Source organism: Anomalospiza imberbis, chromosome 11 (assembly GCF_031753505.1).
Source record: "Anomalospiza imberbis isolate Cuckoo-Finch-1a 21T00152 chromosome 11, ASM3175350v1, whole genome shotgun sequence".
In the NCBI taxonomy this organism is placed as follows: domain Eukaryota; kingdom Metazoa; phylum Chordata; class Aves; order Passeriformes; family Viduidae; genus Anomalospiza; species Anomalospiza imberbis.
This window is the reverse complement of record NC_089691.1, coordinates 14614417-14634314: the sequence shown is the minus strand read 5'-3', so window position 1 is coordinate 14634314 and position 19898 is coordinate 14614417. Positions and strand designations below refer to the sequence as shown.

The window sequence follows — 19898 nt, the reverse complement described above, 5'->3', positions numbered from 1 at the left end:
TCCTGTAGGAAGCAAGCATTTCCAACAAACCACCTCTCCTCAGACTAAGGCCTCCCCCAGTCCTGGCTAACTTTCCAACTTTGCAATATCAGGGACATGGAGTTTTTCTTCACATTCACACCATACCTCTGTCCCCTGGTTTAATTATTATTTATGCGGAATATAAATAGCACAGGAGATGATCCTAAGATGAATAATATAAAGGCAACAAGAGACAGAAAAACTGCTCCAGTCAGCTCATATCCTACCTGCTTTATATTAAACACATCTGAGCACTGGGTCTCTGCATACTAGAGGAGGATGGGTGAGTTTTAGGGCCATTGCACAGTGTGAACTTTCCCAATGTATCACAGTTACAGAACCTCCCATGCCAAATGACTTTGTGCTGATCCCCAGTGAAAATTCACAGTGTTCAACAGCCCTTGAAATTTCTAATTTGTGTGTCCCCACAGAGGAGTGGTGCAGGGGGTGCATTTCTTGCTGCATACCCTGCCTTGGACACGGCATCAGGTACTCCTTGGAGCCTGACTGCACTGCCCGGGATTTGTGCTCCTATTTTAATTAATAAGCAATGTATCTCGCTCTGCTTCCCCATTTGCAACTAGTGCTGTTAATGACAAGAAAATACATCTTTTTAAAATGCTAACCTGGTAAGAGGTATTAGGAAAAGCGAAAGCTATTACATGTGCAAATTTCAGAGCAATTAGTCACAGAGGCAGAAGCACAGACAGGAGATTAGTTCTCAAGTCTTCATGCCCATCTGCTTCCCCACTGGAGCCAGCAGTTTTGTGCAGACCCAGGAGGTGAAGGCCACGCTCAGCCCCACCAGCACGTGTCAAACCAATTTCCCTGCACCCACCTTGCTGTCAGCAAGTGCAATGCCCTGCAGTCAGCATCTCCCACATCTTTGCAAGGCTCGGGACTGGGTGCAGGCTGTCAGAGACTGGCTGAGGGGCAGGACTCAGAGCAGGCTCACATCTAAAGAAATAGTTTTCTTTCTCCATTTCCCTGCAGCCAGTATGATCCCACTGAAGAAGAAACACTAAGTGCATCTAGAAAGAGAACACAAATAGCTAAATTCTGTTCATGTGAAGATTTCTTCCCCTGACAGTGCTATTCTGGATGCATCACTGCATATTTGCAGTGGAAGATGGAAATACTTCTAACATTAAAGATAGTGACATTCTCAATTTATCTCACTTGTGGAAAGGTGTGTGTGGGAGTGTGAGTGACTCTTAGGAATATGTCCTAAGTAGTTTGATAAAGAATAGTACACATTTCTCCTAGGATTTTTTTAATAAAGCTCAAAATTGTAGTAGAAGATTCTTGGCAAGAGTTTAGAAAAAAACAGCTTTGGGAAATAAATCTCATATTGTGCTCCTTCTTGTAGGATTTTTGAGTCCTCTATTTCTCTATATAAAAATATATTAAATTATTTTAAAAATGGAATCCAAATTATTCTTATTACACAACATTCTTGAGCATTGATTCCTCCCAGTTTTTAACAAATCTGTGGCTAGGGTTATGTTGTGGCAAGGAAAACCTGTGCCTAAACAGCCAGTGTTTGTCACAGACCTGTACCACCAAAAAAAAAAAAAAAAAAAAAAAAATTTCAGCATCAGAATGGGCTCTTGCTGTTGTAAGTTAAAATCACTCCCCAGAGATGTGGGGAATTTTAACCCAGATTTTCTGCTCAAATTTTGAGCAGAAACAGCCACCCCTGCCTGAGCACTTCAACCCTGACCCTCATGTCCTTGCGAGCCTGGGGCAGCTCAGGCCAGCCCTGCTCCATCACCATCCAGAGCTGGCAGGGACAGCCCGAGAGCAGGGCAGGCTCCCAGCTCAGCCTCAGCACATGCAGAAGTGCCTCCCTCCACCCCCGAAGCTGCTCCAGTTCCTCACAGGAAATTGCAGAGTAAAAGTGCCACAGGGCACAGATGGGGCTCCCGATCCGCCCCCCAATACAAGAGCTACAAATAGTCTATTTTCCTCTGGCTGACAATACATTAGCAGACACATTTTTGTTGTTCATGGATGTTCACAGAAGGCCTAAAGATAGCCTAGTATTGTCAACTGAAAATGAAATTCAATTCCTTAAAAATATCAGGAACACAGGCTATGAAGAGTGTGTTTTTCCCCAGTAATGCACTTTCTCATTATTGCCCTGGATTAAAATTAAATTGCTAACATAAGGACAAGCAGATGAATCTGTGGTTATGATAGCATAGAAAAATGTCAATACAATGCTTGTACACTGTATGCTCCTTCAGTATTTAAAGATTCTTATCCCCAGAATATTATAAACTGAAACACACTGTGAGGATCTCATGCTCCTAAATCAAGCAATGCTGCTCATATTGCTTCACTTCTGCCATCGGCCAGGCAGTGCATCACCTTTGGGAAGAAAATTTCAAGACTGTTTTCTGGGTCTCTTGCACAGGGAACCAGCATTGTCATTGCTCAGAAACAGAACAGGACTGTGTTTTCATGCAGGCAAATCCATTGGCAAAATAAAACCCCTAGAATTTGATATCGACCCTAATCAAAACTAGCCCATACCAAGCCCTGGCTCACAGCATCTTTGTAGTGGGGACAATGAGCTGCCAACTTTTGGTGACAGGCAAAGTAGCAACTCAAGTTCTGAAACATTTAATAACACAAGGACTTAAGGAGTCAAATGAATTGCATAATTTCTAATTCTACACAAAAAGAAAAAAAAAAGCAATATAGAAATAAACTGCCATTTCAGAAAAAGACACATTCATACATTCTTCCAAGGTTCTTTACACAGACAACCTTTGCTCTGAGAAAAGGTCTTTTCTCTTTCCAGGGTAGCAGCACACAGAGGTGGAGGCTGCAGCCAAATGCCACAAAACTGGATTGAATCTCATTGCCCTGCACATTCCCCAGACCAGGAGCTGGTGCTGACAGCTCCAGCTTCACCCCAGAAAAGTTCCTTTACAAACCCTGCTTCTCCCACTGTCAGTATTCTCCTTGGATTTCCTTTTTAGCTGCTGAAGGGTGATTTAAGTCGCAAAATACATAATTTCACACGTTTCCAAGTAGTTTCATCACTAAGCCCTATGTAAATACACGGGACCAGTGATTGACAGAAGAAGGTTGCCAAAACCAATCATTTTGAACCAACTAATTGGGAAACACTTTTGACTGATAATTTCATTTTTTCTTAGCAGCTGTATTTTACAAGGGTTATTCCCAAGATTCTGCACAAATGGACTTTCCCCATGAGACCAGTGGCTGGTATGGACACTTGGCAGTCCCAGAGAGAGAACTACCATGAGAGCAGCATTAAAGCATGTGAAGCTGCATGAAATCAGGCTGTGGAGTGTCTGAACTCAGTGCAAACTGCATATTGCACATGCTGCAGGCAGCCCTGCTGGCTCCTGGGCTCTCTTAGGAGATCAGACAGGAAACCACAGCTTTGTTCTAGGAAAGGCATAAAGGGCTTCAGAAGTCCCATTACCAAAGAACTCTGGAGGCATGGGGCCAGAGTGCAACATTTTGTTATGTAGTCTCACCTTGCTGGAAACACACTGTTGGCTTCTAAGGAAAAATAATAAAGATTGGATTTATTTCTGTAAACCAAATCCTTTCTTGCTTTACTTACTGGCCAACTGTTTAGGCTCGTGCTTCTATATATTGCTGTTTAGAAAATATTAATCTAAAATAATATGGACAAAAAAACTATCACTGGTTATTGTTGGAGTCTCAGGGGAACACAAATTGGCAAAAAAAAAAAAATTCTGGACAACTTCTGCTCTCCTGTAATGAAAAAAGTAAATGGAAGTATCAAAGTGACACCTCCATCTAGTAGAATTAAGGAATTGACTTTTCCTATCTTGAGTCAGAACACTGCAAAAAAATTCTGACAACCTCAGTTTAGAAACCTGTCACAGGGAAAGCAGGTAATTCATTCCTCGATGCAGCCCTTTAATGTATAAGAAAGTATACTTTGCAAACTAATATACCTACTGAATTTTACTCTACATTATTTTTGTCTCACTTTTCACTTCCATGCTTTCGCTAATTGAGCTTCTGTCTTTTGTTATTTGTACAACAATATCTCAGGGGATCCTCTTGTTCTCTTTATAAAAATCTAGTTAAAGTGCTTCCGTTATATAACCATGTCTTTGTATTAACTTGTATTAGTGGGTGTACTTTAGCTGCATAGCTGGAACATTTAAACATACTGGAGAGGATGCAGAGAGTATATAGAAAGCTTGGATGGTGTTTACATAGCCTTCCCACGCATTTTGGCAAAACTGTATTGCTCCAAGTCCTGTGACATGCTAAACAAAAACAAATTTGAGCACCAACAAGGGCAAACCTCAAGAGCAGAAACACATAATATGTGAATACAAGTGTTATTTACCATAAATCATATGGCTGAGATCTTTAAAAGAAGCTCTTTTCCTATAGGATCTTGGTGTTACTGAAAGGAGTCACCCTTCAGGATGTGATACTCCCCACAGGAGAGCTGAACATTAGTGCTCCACAATTATGTTTCATGAGACCTCACCATATGCCACACACAAAACTCATGTAGTGTAGCAATCAAGGCTCTATCCTACAAGCAGCTTTGAGAAAGCTCAGCCATATTCATGCAAGGAGAGAAAAAAAAAAAAAAAAAGAAAGTAAAACTAATTATTGAAATTTATGGGCTCAGGTATTTACATAATGATTACAATTAACAAGGTGTTTATCTCTATTTTTGTTCTTCATCTATGTGCTTGACATTTATATCAGTCATAGAAATTACATATTTTAAAAAGGAGAAGGTAATTCAGGTCAGCCAGGAAAAGCTTTTCAGGATCAAAGTGGATCAAGAGCTGCACAGAATGGAAGCAGCCCTTCATGCCTGTCTGCATTTAGGGTCCAGCATAGCAAATATCAGACCTGTGAGCTCCCAGAGATCTGGCCCTCAGCCCCCTCAGCCTGGCTGGAAATACAGAGGTGGCAGCAGACCCGTGTTCCCACCAGGTGAGGATGCTGAGGTGCCTGAGAGCAAAGGTGACAATGGTGACAAATGGCTCCCAGGTAAACAAACAAACTTACCCACTCCAAAGGAAACCTGCCTGTGAGTGCAATACATCTGCAGCAGCCCTCGGTGCTCCATGCTGGGGACAGCTTTGGGCCACTTTGTGGGCAGAAATGACCTCCTGACCATGCCCCACTGTCTGGGTGTGCAGAGGAGCACCTGCTTCAGCAGGGCACAGGGCTCAGCAGGTGCTCAGCTCCTCGCCAGCTGAGAGTGAAACCCTGCAGGGGTGGGACATAAAAGCCTATGAAGATGAAATCTGGAGACACAAGTTCCCAGAGGAAAGCACCCATTTCCAAAAATAACCTGAGAGGGCCACTGACTCCCAAGTGCCACCAGAAGCCACGTGGTGTGTGCCATCCTCATTCCCGCAGCACCCACCCGAATCTGATGCATTCCTTGCAAACGCAGACAGAGAGATGCAATGACAGTGAAGACTACAGGGTTTGCTGTGGAAAGTGCACTCTGTTTACTGCTGCTGCAGCTGGAATTTTAACTGATAGTCAGAGACCGAGCCTCTTCTGAAGCAATGGTGAGCAAATACCTTTGCTCTTCCTGCCCCTCCAGGGCAGATCCCAAGGAATTCATGACAGGAGCGTAGTGAGGAGGCTGTGCTGGTGCAGATGGGTCACAGAAGTCCTTTGTGCTGTGTCCCAGCTGGCCCTGGCACAGGCATTCACAGCCCCTTGTCCTCCATTTGAATGTCCTCTCTGGGACATTTGCTGGGACTTTCCTTGGGCTGCATTCATCTTTACACAGCAAATGAGCGCTTTTGTCAACAATCGGTTCTTTACAGATTTTGGCACCTGACCTACACATGGCACACCCAGTCAAGCTGAGTGATACATTACACTAACACTGCAAGGAAAGATAGAGATATAGATGTAGATATAGATAAAGATACAGATATAGATGTAATATATATTTATACATATGCACTGTATTGTTTTTCCAAAGTGTCAGATCACTACATTATAACAGAGAGGCTATTACAGACAGGTTTAGTTAGCTGTGCATCATTTCACACCTTCATTACAATCTTTACTGGGAAAATGGATTGCTTTTGAGCCTCTCTCCATTCTCATTAAACTTCCACTCTTGTGAGGTGTCAGAACTGTAAAATGCCTAATACAGACAGTTAATTATAACAGCACTCACTACTTCAGCCTTTTCAATTACCCGCGTTTCCAGCAGCTGGAGCAGCCAAGCTCCCATCCAGGGTGAGTCAGAGCACCACTAACAAGGGAGACCAAGGGGTGGTCAGGGGACAACACACTCTGCCAGACCATGCAGAACCTGGAAAACCATCAGAAAGCTTTCCACTGGCAGGAAACAGCATTTCTTGGGAGGTGGAAAGGGAGGTTTGTGATCGTGCAAGGATGAAAAATGGAGATGCAGAGTTGTTTTCGACTTCCTTTGCTAATACTGGTAACTAAATTTGAACAATATTAACATTATCAAGAAAACTGTCCTTGGACTTGCTCAGGGTAATAGAAGCACTTTGTCAGATGAAAAATTGGCAGAAATTAGCCTGAAATTCTTACCGAAAATGAAATCACATAAACAACTTTGATTTCTGCTTCAGGACACAAGCTGCCAGATAGGAGTTACCTCTCTCTTTGTCACATTCAGGCACGTGTGGCAAGCAGAAACCCCAGCTGATTGCAGCTCCCAGGGATCAGACACTGGAAGTCTTCTCCTGGTTCAGCAGGACAACTTCCACTCCCTTCTGCAAATGGGAACCGTTCAGACAGAATCTCTGACACTTATGCAGAGCAAATGGTGCCCATGCCCCTGGAGTTTGGGGTGTATTGAGGGTATCTGGCATTCTGGGGGTGAAATGAGGCTTTCTGGGGTTTCTGAACAGCACAAACAAGCACAGGTGATTGTAAAGCCTGGCAGATCTCCAACAACTGCTCCACAGGGGAATGAAACACTTCTGACCAGCCCCCCTGACTCCCCTGCCAGAGTCACCAGACCAGCTCCCACCTGAGCTGGCTCCAGCCTCTCAAAGAAACCTCAGTTTCAGGTTTCTCATAGCAGCAAACCCACTCGCATGCAAACCAAGATTTTCCAAGGATAAATGACCCTCCCAGATTGCAGGCACTGCACATGGCCACAAAAGGTCACTGCTCTTCTTAGCTCTTCTCTCTTTTTACAAAAACCACACAACTGAGGATTGTCCAAGTCACACCTCGCTGTACAAATGAGAATTCCATTTTGAGCAGGGAACTCCCAATGTATTTATGAAGAGAGCATCCTTGCTGTAAAGGAACACCATGTTCCAGCAGAGACATCCCAAACACAGCAGAAAAGCCATCTCCCTTATGAGGGATCAGAAGATCAGAGCTGTGTTTCATTAGTTGTCTAAAAAGTATCTTTAGCTCTCAGTTGAAAGGAAAAATTTGCATTTAAATAGAAAGATTAATAACTGTAATGCACAGAGCCCACACTGAATAATTTTTTTGTAACAGAAAATAATTCATATTTTTGTATAAATTGTTCACCTTAAGTCAAGCTACAAAAAATGATAATCATAATATTTTATGGAACAATTTTAATCTAATACAGCTTTGTTACATTATTATTCTCCGGTGTAAATAAATGCATGCCTGCAGTTTTGAAAAATACTAGATTTAAAATATCTGTCTCTGAAAATTCAATAGGGTGTGTGCCTTTTGGTGTGTTTACACTGTACATGAGTTTTACCTATTAAATTTTTTTTAAAATCCTTCAAAAGCATAGTAACAAACTATTCCTTCTACTGCAAGAACCAGCCAGGAGGTGATGCTTATGGAGAGCTTAATGAACTTTTTTGAAAGAAAGCTTTTTTCTCTAGAACACACAGATTTGGATACACTCAAGTATTTCAACATGATACTGAATTCTTGAGTTGTTTTGGTCAGGCTTAAAACCTGGTCTTAAAACCCAAAAAGTTACATTTTGGCATTGAGTAGCAGATTTTAATTTTATTTTGCAATTATTATTCACCTGCAGCTATATTTTTTAAACACTGACTCCAAGCCACAGGAAAACAACCTCCCTTTTCCCTTTCAATCTAACCAAGCCTTCAAAAGATTTTAAAAAGCATTGACGTGTCAGAGAAAACTTCCAAAAAATCCTCTAGGATCATCTTGAAGCATTTCCCTTTTTTCTGTGTGCATTTTGCTTTAGTCCATGACCTGGCTTGAGACAAATTTGGGAGTCACCCCAGGACATTGCGCTGGTTATTTTCCCAGTGCTCAGGAGGACACCTGGGAGCAGAGGGTGATGTCTCCTGGCTATAGCCCCTGGATGGTCTCCTGGAGCTGTCCCAGCAGGGATGTCATACCTGTGGGGCAGATGGATGCAATTTCTTCCTGCTCCATCCCTCTGGGCTGCTGGTCTCGTCCCAGCTCCCCAGCCCACCACAAGGGACATGTGGGAGAAGCCATCAGGAAGAAGCCAGAGCTGCTGCAGTTGGGCAGAAAAGCTGCATTTTCCACCCTGTGTCCTAGGAAAGAGGCCAGTGCAGCCCAGGGGCTGCAGCAACTGCTTGAAGCAACTCTCCTGTTGCTTTCTCTCTGCTGGAAGAAGGCGATTCCTTTGCTTTGCCCTCCTGGACTCATGCCAGCAGAGCTCTACCACACTCCGAGCATTTATTTTGCCTTTACCCCAGAGGTGGCTCCTATACCTCATGGCCAGTTGGCTCACACTGGCCACTGTCCCCAGGCACAGCAAACCTGGCAGGTTGCCTCAAGGCTGGAAGTGCCACAAGCTCCTGTTTGCAGTGGGAAAGGAGCAGTCTCTTCACTGGCCTCGCTGTGAGATGCAGAATCCATTTCCTGCTGCAGCACGAGCACGGTGTGGGGAACTCATGACGTTTAATTTATCACTTCCTCATATATTACAGACCTTCCACATAAAAACCTTTTAATTAGAGAAGAATCAGGAGGGAGTTGCCTGGTGTTTCTCCAGTGCCACACAGATAACAGCAGAAAGTAAACCCCCTTATTCTGCTTGGAGCCACTGGCACCACTAATTACTCTCCCAAAATTCAGCTCAGGTTCCTCTCGCTGCTCATTTAATCTTTGTCACTCTTGCTGCCTTCCATTTCATCACTCAAGCGCCGAGCAACAGGCACAGACACAATCAAGGAAGTTTGGAAGCACTGCTGCTGGCGTGCAGTGGAAAGCCCAGCACTGCTGGAAGCGAGGACTCGACAGCAGACAATCAGCAGAAGATGCAGGATGCTCAAAAACACAGCGTGCATCCATTAGGGAGCTCAGCTCACTTCAGGCTCTAATGCATCTGGACTCCAGAGGCTGCAGCTTCACTGCCACTGGGATATGTGCTACTTCCCAGCCTGCCTTTAGGTTGGATTGTAGTGCAAGAATCGAGATATTCATCTTCACCTTCCTGCTCTCATCCCCTGTGTCACCATGTGCCCAGAGCCCGCAGTCTGATGCCACCAGCAAGGAGACCTGGCAAAGCTGGCAGCTCCTGGAGAACCCCTCTCATCACTGTAATTACAAAAATACAACAAAACCAAAGGGAAACCACTATAACTTGTGAAATGCTGTACAGACACAAATGCATCAATAACCCAATTTTAAAAGGCCCTTTAAACAGTCAAAATGAAAAGGCAAAGCAAAGCCCTTGATGACATGTAGTGAAAAGCACATGGGAGCTAATGCAGACAAGCCCCAGCATTGGCAGCAGCCCACCTGGGCAGCAGGTGACGCTTGGGTGACCAAACACCTGACCTACCAGTGCTGGCTGGACTCCTCCAGCCCTGTCTGCCCCCTTTGGTTTGGCAGCTCAGCCCCTCAAGGGGACACAAAAGGATGGCAGGAAGTCAGGGGCAGCTCTTTCCCAGAGGAAAGCTGGGTTTGAATTTGGTTAAGGAGGCGCTTTGTCTCAGGAGGTTTGGTGCCAGGGATGTGAGGTGGATGGATGGCAGCAGATCACACAGCTGGAATTACAGCTTTCATTACAGCTGCCTCAGGACCTAACACAGACAAGTACAAGCTAAAGCATATATCCCTTTGTTCCTACAGAAAAACAAATCTAAAAAAAAAAACCCAAAATTGGTGCTCAAGTAGGAATTTACATTACAAGTTTTCCCTTGCTGGAAAAGGCTTTTGGAGAATCTCCACCACAGCAGAGCTGGTTTAGGAACCATCAGGGCAGTGCTGGGTCTGGGAGGTTGAGCTGAGCTGAAGGACAAGTCACCCACACACAGGCAGGGCTTGGGCAGGTCCCTTCACCCCAGTCTCCCCAGCAGGTCCAACTCTTGCTCCCGCCTCTGCTCTCGAGGTGATGCAGCTTCCAGAGTTCACGGGAGTTTGCAGCGAGGGGCGGGGAAGAGCGAGCCACAGGTAGGGGATTTCTGCTCCAGGGATGATGCCAGCACTGGACTGGCAAGGATGATGGGCAACTGGTTTAAACCCCAGTTCTTAGAGCGTGGTCCCAAGATGCTGCTGTCACACATTGCTCTCCTGTGGCAGAGACACCTTCAGGGACCCTTCCTCCAGCAGCTGTCATGACTTGAGGCAGCTTCACAAGCATTTGTGGTACAGTCACCTTTTTTTTGCCTGTTGAGAGGGCCAAGACTGATCAAATCTTTTACCAATAAAAGGAAACTAATTTTCTTGTGCACAATGTCAGTTAGCTTTACAATATTCTGTCATATATTCCTTAGCTACTCAATGTTACATCTGGAGCTTCTGAATGCAAATATTGCCTGACAAGAAGGATGAAACCAGATAATTTTTTTATCTCAGTTATACACTCACATATCACATATCCAAAGCTAACAAGTGACTCTCTGGTGTAAAGCCATTTTACACTTTCCATGCATCCCAAAAACAGCTATGAAAATCCATGTCTATTATATAGTAAGATAGTTTGCTGCCTTTATTTTTCTGACCACCGTGTATTGTACAAGCAGAGGACAGAGGCTTTCATGCTATCATCCTGCTCCCTGGTAATCTCATTCTGCAATCTCTGCTTTTTCATTGCCGTTTTCAGATGTTTAATGAAGCAACACTTGGGTATGAGATACCCCTGATATTTCTTTTGCCCCGTCTCCATTGTTTTTAATCTCAGAACTACGGAATAAATTGAAATATATTTACCAGGCCCGCCTTGCATTTCCTGAACAGAAGTCCCTCTGGAGGCAATGAGAAATGTGGCTAAAGTGGACAATCCAGGTGTAAGTCTCCATTTTTTCCCCACATTGCCTGTGTGGAAGAACATAAAAAGAACACATTCACAGTTAATAGGCCTTGTCTGCTCCTAAGCCAAATATTACCATTAGGGAAGAGTGTTTCCTAAATGAAGAATCTATGTTTACACTCCACCACAGCCATTCCCTTACCAAGCCTTCCCCTTGAGACCTCGTGCAAGTACCAGCAAAAGTCCAAGACATAAATGTGCCACACTCTGCACACAGGTGGGGATTTGCTCAAGAAAGCCATGCAAAAGATCATTTCTCCCCATTTCAGTTCAGAGCTGCCCCACTGACCTTTTCTTCCCACATAACCATCTCAAACGACAGAAGTGATCAGGCTTACACACTGAAGGTCAGCAACATCAGCCTTGTCCATTTTCCCCTTGCACACAAGCTCACACACATCCTTCCACTCCCTGGGATCAAGCTCAGCCCACTGGTCTGCGAGAGCATACATTAGAGGGAATTTTAATGACTTGAACTCATGTTGAACTTCCTCTTTTAGCTGCTATTTTAGTGATTTGTTGACTCTCCAAGGCTCATTCAGGACTTTTTTATTTTTTGGCCTTGACAGAGCAGATAGAGCAGACGTGGATTTTATGTGCCAGCCCTTCTGTATTTTTGGCACTCTACTCGTCACATAGCAGGCCAGTGAAATGCAAGTTCAAGAAACAGAGGATGCCTCCCACGTATATCTGTGATGCCTCAAAGTGGCCTAAACTAATCTCTTCCTCTCTTCACCATTAGCAGTGGCGCTAAGCTGGAAGCAACGGCTGAGGATGATTTAACAGCCACACAGAATCTTAATAAGATCTACTTACATTTATATTGTCCATTTCAGGCTGGCTGGCTGTTTCCTTAGCCACAGCCTCACAAAAGGAGCTGAGTGCACTGTTTCATTTTTTGTGAGCTTTTTAATTATTTTAGCATTGTCTCTGATTTTTGTATCAGCCATCTGCAAAGTATGGCAGGATGTGTGTAATCTTCTGTGGCACTTGTTGTACTTTCTCCATTATTATCAGATGGGAAAGAAAACCAAAGTTAAGGGAGATTAAGGTCAGCTACTCTCAACATCCAATCGTTGTATAATCCACTGTGTTATCGCCAGGGAAGATTATCAGCCTTGATAGGAACCATTCTTTGAGCCATTCAGCTCTGTGGAAGCCCACTTCTCTGGCAGAATGGTATTTCTGTTCCATCTGAAGGCAGAGAAATCGTACATAAATTTTCCATCACGTCCCACTAATGTGCAGCAAGTGAGTGTGCAGGACACGGGAGAGGCACTTCACTGCAAAGCACATCTGTGCCCTGTGCTGTGCCCTGTGCTGTGCCCTGTGATCTGTTCCCAGTGCTGTGCCGTGTGCTGTGCTCTGTGCCATGCCCTGTGCTCTGTTCCCAGTGCCGTGCCCTCTGCTGTGCTCTGTGCTCTGTGCCCAGTGCTGTGCCCTCTGCTGTGCCCTGTGCTCCATGCCCTGCTGTTCCCAGTGCCGTGCCCTCTGCTGTGCCCTGTGCTCTGTGCCCTGTGCTCTGTCCTGTGCCCTGTGCTGTTCCCAGTGCCGTGCCCTCTGCTGTGCCGTGTTCTGTGCCCTGTGCTCTGTCCTGTGCCCTGTGCTCTGTCCTGTGCCCTGTGCTGTTCCCAGTGCCGTGCCCTCTGCTGTGCCCTGTGTTCTGTGCCCTGTGCTCTGTCCTGTGCCCTGTGCTCTGTCCTGTGCCCTGTGCTGTTCCCAGTGCTGTGCTCTGTGCTGCCCTGGGTCAGAGCAGAAGGGATGCCAGTGCTGCCCCACTGGTCATTTGGAGACAGTCCCTCCCCTCCCAAGTTGCCAAAACACCACGGGGGTGAAGGAGAGAGAAGCTGCACTGAGCAAAGGGGCTTCCTACCAGCCAGGAAGGTGTTCCTGGGCAGGATGAGGCCTCACAAGGCACAAATCTGGTGCTGTTTCTTGCAAAGGGTTCACAGACATGACTTTTTTGATGTTAAATTGACCAAAGAATTATTGAGGAGGGTGAGGCACAAAGTGCAGTGTGCTTGGGATGAGTGACTCCATGCCCTGCCTCCACTCTCCCAGCAGAGAGGTGTGACATTCCAAAAAATACCCTGAAATGCATTATCTCCTAGCAGGAGCGATGAATCTCTCTCTCGTAGGACTGTAACTCAGCAGACACGCTTCATCTACCAAAGTTCAGTGAGGCTGGGCCCCACACAGCTTCTGAGCAGCACCACATTGACCTGTTAATGGTCTCTGTGACGGGTGAGGAGCAGAGACAGGAGCCAGCAGATGCTGGGCTCTGCCACACTCTGCATGGCTTAAACACCTCCATGGGTCAAGAGCAACCAGAACACCCCATATTTCAGGATAATTTCCCTCTGTTTGTCGAAAATGCGTAGAAGTATTTTCAAACTACCTTAACCCTCAGTTCGTTATCCGCTCCCAACCAGCTGACGACTGTTGCTCTTCCAGAAGCTGTCTCTTAGCAACAAAGAGGCTCATCAGCCCGGAGGACTCCTTCCAACTCCATGCTGGGGGTTCATAAGGGATGTCAAAGGAAGGCAAGATGGAAGAGCAGCTGCTGACCCCGGGCAGGCAGCATTCAGCTCCAGGAAACTCCCTCTCAATTATCACATTGTGCACGAGCGAATGAGGCCCCTTCCGCCCGGTGTCCGGAGGGGACAGAGCAAGAGGCCCCATCTCTTTCCCGCAGGAAGATCCACCATGGATTCCAGGAGCCAATGCCTCACTGCAAGCCTCTGCTGCAGAATCTGCTTCTTAAAAATTCCTGCAGGCCTACAGCAGGCAATGGCTGCAGTTGAGGCTGCAGAAAAATGCCAGAGGATGGTTGTAATTTGGTCAGAGGTACCAAACCAACACTTTCGTTTGCTCCTGGGGCTTTTCAATCACTTGCAAGTTACTTGTGTTACACCTATGCCTTAATCGTTCAAATTCCACAGCTCCTTTCCATGGATTTCCACTTATTTTTTGTTTTCAATAACTTGGGATTGCAGTACTCATCTTCTGCATCCATATCTTAAATACTGTGGATAACACATGGGGCAGGAATGGAAACCTCAAAACTGATTGATCTGGAGCAGAGCAAATGAGAAACCAAAGCCAATACTGCAGAAAGCATCAAAATAACACAATTACAGCAAGCTACAAGCAAAGGAGGAATAAAAATTCATAAAATACTTCCATTGTTGGAAAACACAAGGCAAATAATCCAAACACACCCACATGTTTCATTTTAAAAAGTAAAAATATTTCATTTCAGCATCATCCAAATGAAGCTTTTGTAGCTTTTTCTCTCCAAAATCTTTTTGGTGTGTAATTCAGTTTTAAACAGAAGAATGCAAGGGAGTTTTTTTAAGTATCAGATCACATACAAAGTAGCTACAACATCTTTTGGTTAATTCAAAAATGATTTAGAAATTGCAGCCATGGGTATCCCCTTTGAAAAATGAGGATAACTGGGGAGAGATGGGATCCACCTCATGAAATGAGGCCAGAAGAAGCCAATATCCTACTGAGCACAGCAGTCAGTGAAATCCACAGGGACTGGATTCTGAAGCCCACAGGAGGGCAGGCAGACTGGTAGGGAGGGAACAGATGTGCACAGGGCAAGGGGAAAACCCTAAAAAGGACCTGAGCTTCTAAATTATATAAAAATCAATTAAAACCACAGATAACATTTTGCTACATTTCTTTCTTGGGCAATAAATGACTGTAGCTGTCATGAGGAAGGTAAAAGAGGATGATGGGAGGAGAAACAGACAGTGAAGCAATTGAAACAAGGGTTTTTTTTCCCCAGGAGCAGGAAAGATCTGGAGAGCTGAGAGTCAGGTTCTGACTGTGAAAGTTCTGCTTGTTTGTCCCAGGGTTTCCTGCAAGATAAGAGATCACCACTAATCCCACAGAACATGCCACAGCTCTGCTCAGAAAACTGGAAAGAAGCAGTCCTGGCTGAGAGGTGCCCAGACCTCCCATGCAAACAGGACAGGTTTCCCCTGAGACATTCCCTGGCAGAGAGGGACTGTGCTGGAGCCAGTGTGGGGAACCTTCCTGGTGCCAGCTTTACAGCTAGGGTAAGGTCTTCATTCTGGTATACTTTTAAGTATTTTCTTGTATCTTTAGCATTGCTGCATCATATATAACTGTACTTTCATGCTTGGGCAGCAGCAGTAATAGATCAGCATCAAGATTTCTTGCATCTAATCTCAGGAGAAAAGGTTTTATTAAATTATTAAATGAGATTGTCACGTGGTCTGCCTTTACAAAATAATAAAAAAAGCTCAGCTTTAGAACTGAAACACCAGTGGGAAAGAGTGGAAAAGTAGTCATGAGCACTGTCCCAGAGCAGCTGCAGTAGATGCTGTCTATCAAGGGAGGAAATAGAGTACACAAATTCAAGACAAAAAGAGAGAAAAAGAAAAGCAAAAAAAAAAAAAGAGATCCTTTTGAATTAAGCCTTTTCTCACCTCTAACAAGGCTCTAGAAAGAGCACTAATCAATCCAAATGACACTTTAGTATAGAGATCTATTATATTCCTCAATGATCATATGGCTTTATATGTTATAATTTGGTTCTGAATTATGACCTGCATCAATTATAATTGAATGCTGCTTCCCACTCTACAATCAGACTGTGATGAGAACAGAAAGGCAGTGGACATTAGAGGATTATATCAGAACAACCTAATTTAATTAAGGAGGAGATTTATTAAAATGGTAACATTAACAGGTGTTTTATGAGACTAATAATTAATAAGGTTTCTGTAGAACATTTGTAAGAGAAATAGACAATATGCACTGGCAGCAGAACTCGCTGTAATGGGATAACAATAAAGCATTAGGAACTGCAGATAAGATATTATGATAATAATCTGATACTGTAAATTATGGTTTTAAAAAGATTAAATATCATTACTGCAAATTAGTATTTATTTAAGCTCCAGTGGGCCTTTGCACACTGCCTGGAGGAAAGGTGGGCTGTGGACAGGCTGTCCAGCATGGACACTTGATGTTCTCCTGAATCCCACTGCAGTGAGTTGGGATCTGCCAACACAGCAATAACGCTGCCAGTGTCCACCTAGGAAACCACACCGGGGCTACAAGGGAGGATTTCTTGGCAGTGAAGTTCAGCACCTCATTTTTGACCTCTCTGAAGTTACCTTCAAGCTCTGGACAGAGGCAGCCCCAGGCTGCTTCCCAAGATGCAGGCTCAGATGTGGCCCCACAGGCAGAGGTGTCCCCTGGGGCTCCAGCTCTCTGCCAGCACACAGGACAGGAATGTGTGGGAATGGCAGGGCTGATTTCTGCCTTCCTATTGCAAAACCTGCAGGTACGGCAAGAGGTGAATTTCAGAAGCATGAGGAGGAAAAGTGGGAGTAGGGGAGAAAAGCAAGAGGGAGGAGTGTGCTTTCACGGCACAGAGCAGTGCCCCAGCTCGTTAAAGAGAGGAGTAGAGAGAAAACAGCCTCAGGATCTTTTCTGGAAATTAAGGTGCTGAGGGGTTTTGCCAGGGTTACTTAGCAATTTACTGCTCATGTTAACACTTTTCTTAGCTCTAGGCTTAAAAAAGTTTTATCCCAGCCCTGGTCCTGGTGGCCCCCAGGTAAGAGGTAGGAGACAGCCACAGAGCACAGAGCACTTTCTCTAAACAGCTCCAATCCCTGACACAGTGATGGAAGAGGATATTAGCAGTGGGAAATTTTTTCAAGGCCAGTACTTTAATGAGTTCCTAAATAATGACTTTATCTTAGAGGCACACTCAATATTCGTTCAGCATTGCACCAGAACAAAACCACTACCTGACTTCAGTCAACAGCAAACAAGTCCAGAGGAAACAGCCCTCCACTTTGGGAAGCAGGGATGGGGCAGGGCACTCCCCCCTCGCTGGGCCCAGGGTGGGAGACTTCCCTGGTGTGGTAGAAGGTGAACTGGGATGTGTCCCCCTCCGTCAGCTGAGCGTGTGGCACTGCTCACTGCCACCTGTCCTGCACCAAGGCAAAGATGCCCAGGTTCCTGCACTGCTCAAGGGGATGTTCACGCCATTCAGTCAAGGTCTGAGCCGTGTTTTTTCCACTCTTAATTGGCATCTGATATCAACAACAAGCACAGTTTGCAGAGCAATGGAACAGCCACTTAGTGTCAAAGCAAGCATTAGTTCCCCTCTTGTGGGCAGAGATTCTGATTTTGGACCAGACCTCAGCTCCTTGTTTGCTCAGGGGTGGGTGGGTAGGATTTGCTTTTTAATCAGGCTGAGCCAAGGGAAAAGGCCTTTGGTTTTGCTCCTAGCACCCAGTCCAGCAAACACTTTGTCACAGTCCTGTTCATGAATTGCCACCAAATGGGTTTGGGTTATTTCAAACATACCCATTAATCAGTCTGGCTTCTGTGAATCATTCTGATTAGTACACCTCAACTGGACAGTTTTGATCAAACTTTTCCCTGTTTTTTGTTTCCAAGTTGTGGACTACAAGCCTCTTGGAGATTTATGCCTAACCCAACATGAAATATTGTCTCTGCCAAACCTTGGGGACTTCCTACAGGAGACTATTTCCATTCAAATTTTCCCAGTCCAGAAGCAGACTCCAGACATGTCATTTTTATGGTTCTGGGACACTTACAAAAGCATATTGGTAACTAACCTGTCTTGACAGAGAAACCATCCAGCACCCTCTGGAGCTCTCATATATCTACTTTCAAGTTTTATTTCATTTTTAGCAGTGTCCTTTACCTGTGTGTGTCCACAGGAAGCAGAAACCCAAGCTGGAGTGCTGGGAATACCTTGCCTTCCCCAGCAAGCACCTTGTGGACAACAGAGACTGAGAAACACCTCTCACCAGTGCAGTGCTGCAGAACTTGGAGGTTCACAGCATGTAACAAAATCTCCATCCTATTTTCCATGGGCAAGCAAGGTCTTCCAGGCATTTTGAAGGACTCATGTCCAGCTCCCACTTCACTGACTGGCTCTGTGAATCCAAACCTCATGAGGTCCTTTGAAATTCCCACCTGTAAGATGAACATCTTTTGTGACTATTAATTAGCCAAATGTCTTCAGTTTCACAGAATGCTCTTTTCATTTGCTTTGTATCATGAATTATGTGAAGAACAGGCTTGGGCTTGTTTGAGCAGATAGCAGCTCTGTGCCCTACACAAATAACCTGTTCCCACCTACAACCCAAAAATTCATACCTGCTTTCAAAGGCTGCACCAAGCTGTGCCAACAGCAGGAATCCTGTTAGCATCACAGGCACAGTACAGGGCTGCAAGAAATACAGAAGACATATTTCAAAGGAAAAAGTTGTCCAGTCTATTCCCTCCATCCAAAGGAGTTCTTTTGTGCCAGTTTGTGCAAAATCGTTGCAAAAGCAAAGCCTGCTTTCTTCCCTAGTACTGCTATTTAAATTACTTCTATGGGATGTCAATGTCAGTCACTGAGTTTTAATATTACCACGGCAACATTACAGGAGAATGAGTGCTGAATCAATAAAAAAATTAAGGAAATACAGTTTTTATTACAGAGTGATATTTGGAATTGATCCCTCAGGCTTTCCAGTCGCCTCAGTTTTGCTTTATATGCCCATGGATGGAGTGTTGTTCAAAGCAGTTTGAATGCAGAAGCCAATCAGTCGTAATCTAATTTTAAATGGACCACAAGCAAACTGAGAAAATAAAGACAGGCAGGGGCATCATGTTGACAGATGTGCCTGTGGTATATTGGAACTCTGCTCTGCCTAACTAGGAGAAATACTTTCTGAAATTGCTTTATCTATGTATAATGTCAATAACAAGAACAATAGGGAGGAAACTTGGTTTCTGCAGAGACATGAAGAATAAATGTGTAGAAAAAATGGTGAAAACAAAAAATAATGTCATCTCTTCATAGTTTCACTTGTAAAATGCCAGATTAACAGCCAGAAAGCGCATGAAAAGCATAGAATAAGCAGCATGGATGTTTTACTTGCTCCAGTCAACAAGAATTTCTCTCTGAGACCAAAATACAGTTGTTCCTCCAACTCCTCAAGTGAAGGGGCTACTATTTGCTTTGAGGGATTGTGGACAAACAAAGAGATTGTGGTAATCAGCAGGTAGTTACACACAGCACACAGCTTTCTGCAACTACACCTCACACTGCAGTGCTAATTAATTTCAGCTGCTTTCACCTGCTATTTGCAATTATGATTTCCTCTCTCATTTCTACCTCCACCAGCTCTCACAGCTGACTGAGCCCTCCCCTGCTCGGCCCAGCCCGCAGAGCTCCATGGAGCAGCTCCTTGGGTCACAGCCTCAGTGTCCCCAGAGCAGGGAGGCAGCAGCACTGAGCTGCCAGCTCTGCTCCCCACAGCCAAACCCTGACCCCACAACAGCCCCGTCCTCAGTGTCAGCACGAGACCTTGGGTGCCTGAAGCTTCAGCCTCTGCTCCTTCCTCCAGGAGGGCTGATGGTCTCTCAAATGTCCATCTTCTACCTGCCAGCCCGTGAGGGTGATTTGCCCACTTATCAGACAGTGACTCAACTTGAGCTAATTCAGATGGATTTTCCAGATAATTTATTTAGCTGGGTAATCCAGCTAATTTCAGCCACTGGCCTTTCCTGAGTCAACAGCTATTATTGGTCCTTTACTGAA

General features: G+C 44.8%; 1 long non-coding RNA gene across 1 annotated transcript in view; it reads right to left on the bottom strand.

Annotated features, from left to right (window-relative positions):
• Positions 1-2890: 2890 nt before the first annotated feature.
• LOC137480797 (uncharacterized) overlaps positions 2891-19898 on the bottom strand; it is a 149149-nt gene continuing 132141 nt past the window's right edge. The window contains exons 3-5 of the long non-coding RNA XR_011003086.1: positions 11179-11283; positions 6671-6788; positions 2891-5280 (exon numbers count right to left, since the gene is read on the bottom strand). This is a non-coding gene — a long non-coding RNA (uncharacterized lncRNA). The remainder of the gene's footprint in view (positions 5281-6670; positions 6789-11178; positions 11284-19898) is intronic.